This window comes from Astyanax mexicanus, chromosome 1 (assembly GCF_023375975.1).
Source record: "Astyanax mexicanus isolate ESR-SI-001 chromosome 1, AstMex3_surface, whole genome shotgun sequence".
NCBI classification, from domain to species: Eukaryota; Metazoa; Chordata; class Actinopteri; order Characiformes; family Acestrorhamphidae; genus Astyanax; species Astyanax mexicanus.
This window is the reverse complement of record NC_064408.1, coordinates 32858383-32863093: the sequence shown is the minus strand read 5'-3', so window position 1 is coordinate 32863093 and position 4711 is coordinate 32858383.

Genomic DNA, 4711 nt, shown 5'->3' with positions numbered 1-4711 from the left:
CATCTATTAAATTGTGGCCACTTTATAAATAGATGTATAAAATAACTCTCACTGATTTATTAATGATCCATGTTTTTATAAAGATCATTTCCAGACTGTGTGAAAGTGAACACTGGTGATGGTGGGAGGAGTTAAAGGTGAGAGTGAGAGTTCAGCTCAGTGTTAGAGCTGCTCTTCAGTATAGAAGTGTGGAATATGAGGAGATTTTATTACTATATAAAGATAAAGAACAGTTAGTGAATTATATGTAGATTCATATATAAATACATATATTGTTTATTCTCGAATGATTTAAACACACTGCTGCAGATTCACGTTTTGATTTTATGTGATCATCAAAATATTGTGTTAAAATATTTACAGTAATATGCAGATTAGACTATAAGCTTCATTAAGAGAAGAATGAAACTTAAAATTGAATTTCTATTCTGAATATGTATCAGAAAATACATGATGTTATGATTCCTGATATTAATATTGATTTATTGTGTTTAACTATTGATAATAAAGCTTTAGATGAGAATATGATTGTTCTTCTTCTTCTAGTTTCAGGTAGAAAGTGCTGTATGGGTGGGGGGTCTACTGATATTGGACCCTCTACTCTTTTGCAGTGAACTTTTACCCCCTGCTTTTAGAAGCTCTTGAAACTTGAAAACAGTTATATATTTATGCAAATTATATGCACTAGTTGAAAAGATCAAATACACAACTTCTCATTGTTTATATTAAAATTACAGATATTCAGATGTCTCTGATTGGTTTTTAATTCATATTAAAAATATTAATAATCATAACTAAGCAGAAAATCATTGGATAGAATATATCAATATGGATACATCATCATTTCTAATGATCCTCTTCTTGTTGAGATCAGACAGCTTGTTGTCCTGCAGTTCATCTTCTTTCAGCTTCAGCTCATTTCACAGCTCACAGCAGAACTGTTCTAATAACAGCTTTCAGCAGAACATCTCAGTCCTTTAAATTCAATTATCATCATCCTTCTTCTTCCAAACAGCTCCAATATCTGAATATTGATTATCACACAGATAAAGAGCTTCAGATTAACTCCTTAAACTCCTTTAATCTAATGATGGTTCCAGAGTTGAGTTCTTCACATTTTTCAATTCATACCTTGCATATAGTTCATAAGAAAATACAGGATGATGGTGTCAAAAGAAAAATGAAACTTTCTTCTTTCTTTTTTATACAAGTATAAAAGTATGAGTATAAATATTTGTAAACTAAAGAAAATGTTTTCAATCAAATTAAAGGGCTGCTTCTCAGAATTATGAATTCATGAAATGTTATTCTGTCACTTGTTTAGATTTTTGTGTATTATAGAAAAAGTATTTGAAATTTATAACCACTGATTTCTGAATAAATTAATACACTTTTATTCTTGTATAAATGTGACCCCTGTTATGATCATCTTCTGCTCTGGCTGGTAATGATGGACACAGGTTGGGATGATGAAGCTTTATTTGTCATCTGCAATGAATATGGCAACCACAGCACAAATAGATCATACATGCACACACTCTACTGTACAACAATAACACAACATGCACAAACATACAATATATATATACAATTATATATGTATATAAACTAAGATGATTTTATATTTATATATACAATGATACAATAAAACAATACGTGATTGCATATTTTTGAATGGTAATGTCTAGTTTTTATGTACATTTTTAGTTCTTTATATATATAAAAATGTCTTCTTTTATATTTCCGCTATTGTAAATTTTACTGCTATGCATCATTTTTAATATATAAACCCATATAACTGTAGGTACAACACAATTAAAACACTGGCGCCACCTGGTGGTGAATGAAACTTAAGGTATTGCATGGTGAAGCTTTTTCTTTTCAACACACATAACAATGTTCTATGAAAGATATTTCCAAATAAACACAACTAACCCACCCTTCACCACACACTCCCACTCCCACCCCACCGACACCAGTCCACCCACACAGTGCTATTAAAGTCCAGGGAAGAAAAGAGAAAAAAAAGGGGGCAGAGCAAAGCAGAGCCAGCATACTAATATAATTACAGGTTCACAAATACACTCTGTAATAGTAACTCAATTATGGTTATCAGATACAAATATTGTCCTGGATTTTAAATATGTTATAAAATCTCCCTAATATTCATGAAACAGTTTAGATTTTTTTCTTATATTGAAAAGGATTCTTTCTGGTGGGATATAGGAGGACAGCTCTTTCAGTCACAGTGAGAGATTAGGAGGTTCAGGTAATTCCCATTTGATGGTAATAATTTTTGAAGCCAGGAGTCAATTTTTGCCATCTTAATAAATCTAAGCTTGATCCCTTTCTGATCTTGAAATATAGATTCATCTCCTCGCAAGACGATTCTGGGTGACAGAGTTAAATCCACTTTACTAACATTTAGAACTGCCCTCCAATACTGGAGACCACAGCATCACTGTCAATTTATCAACACTCACTTTACATCTGGGTCAGTATACTGAGCAGTCATTATTCATGTGGTCGAGCCTTTCAGGAGTAAAGTACATCTGATGAATGATATTAAACTGAATTAACTTGTGGCGACTATTAAAGGAGAAGGATTGGCGGGAGGGCGCTCTTAAAATGACAAGCAGACCTTCAAGTGGGCTGATGTGGGTGAAATCTGTGGACTGACCATTGGGGGCGCTATTAATGATATACCTGTTTGTTAAATAAAAAAAAACAAACGAATAAAAAAAAATAACAGAATAAAGAAGCTAGCAGTTATCTAACAGCCCGTGGCTCTATCAAAAAATCTTTAATAAATTTTTCTGTTTTGGAAAATTAAGTTTCTAAATAAAGAGCATTTTTGAGACGGACAGTCCTATTTTTTTTTTTTCATTATAGTTCAACCTCACGGGCCAGATGTTTATTGCTTGCGGGCCGCATCTGGCCCGCGGGCCGCCTATTGCCGACCTATGCTCTAAACAATCTATGGTCGTTTCTCAATGCACAAGTACACAAGTCTGGACTCCTGTACTTGGCAAGAACGGACTTGGTAAGTTTGGCTCGTGAGTGTGTGCTCCCGAGGACAGGAGGAAGCGGGACGGTTGTTGTGTAATTGGAACAGCTGTGTACTTGATGACGGAAAGTGTTGTTTCAAAAATATAGGAGCACATTTTCTTCCATCCGATTTCTGAAACAAATAAACCACATATTTAGACATAAGTCTAAACCCCTACATGCTCGCCTAAAAATAATTTAAAACATCATTTTAGCACACAGCAGTACTGTTTAGAAAACATACAGGTGCGTACAGTTATGGACCTTCTCCTCCTGCATTACACTGATACTGCTGAGAGGTGCATTCTGGGTTATGGGGCTGTAAGAAGTCCACAAAAGTCACTGGCTGCGTCCAGAAACCCCAAAAGTGTCTCCTTTTTCCTACCGATCCTCCTCCTCTCCTCCGTGACCCGGAAACTGATTTCGTGACGCCATCTTGCCGCCTGTCCGAATACCGTAGGAGACGAAAGAAGCCGCTTAAAATTCTCCTGTAGTAGGCTTCCATTGAAGGATACATCAGTGTATCCTACTCCGGAAGACTTTTAAGGATTTTCCAATGACATCACTGCATCCACGCCCACAGAGCACGCGAAAAGCAGTGCGAGGAGCAGGCAACGCCCAAATATACGTCATAAACATATTAATTAACTAGGTTCCTTATCTAATTATACAGCCAGTAAAGCACTAATATATGTTTTTGTTTAGATAAGCTGTATGCTCAGTAAAACTTTATTAATGTTCCCATATTTGTAACATGATATATATATATATATATATATATATATATATATATATATATATATATATATATATATCTCACTGGCCAGAGATGCGGCCAAAATGCTTGGGAGTAAGCAGGATTTTATTGGAATATCTGAATATTTAGCTGTGTGACAGTAATGTTCCATTGATGCTGTTTCATCTAATATTTTTTCACTTCAACATGTATGCAAAATATAATATGTATTATTATATTTATTAAGATTTGTTATTTGTTTTATTACATTCAATGAAATCATATTTTACTATTAAAATAATTTAATATTTACATATGCAACCTTCATCAATGGCTAATCAGGCTGCACTTTGAAGCTTGATCTCTAGAATTTGGAATTGTGTTTATTGATCTCTCGTTTTTATTTTTGTATGCGGAGCTCTATGCAGAAGCTGTGATTGGCTGGGCAGTATCCGGCATGTGCTAAAAGTGAGCGTTGTGATTGGCTCAGTTAATCGGTAGTCAACATCCTATCTAAAAGGGATCAGCTGTCCCATTTCCCCAATTACAGCTCCTTCCCTCCATTCCTCCTCCTCCTCTCCTCTCCTCGATTCCTCCACCTTCTTCCGGGGTAGGAGAGGAGGAGTAGGAAAGGAGGAGTAGGAGAGGAGGAGTAGCAAAAGTTTCTGGACGCAGCCACTGTCACTCCCCGATCTGTACCCCCTGCCCGATTTGTGCCGCGCATGCGCACGCATGCGCACTGCAAACTGAGCGAGATGAGCAGGGGCACAGATCGGGTAGGTAATGCCAAGGTGTACTTCCGCCCACACTGTCGCAAACAGCTCGTACACTGTGGTGTCAAAATTAAGGATTTTAAGTTTTACAGAGCTGTGCAGAGTACATTTTCGTTAAATTCAGCATTCACGCCATCCTCCAACCTCCAAGGAA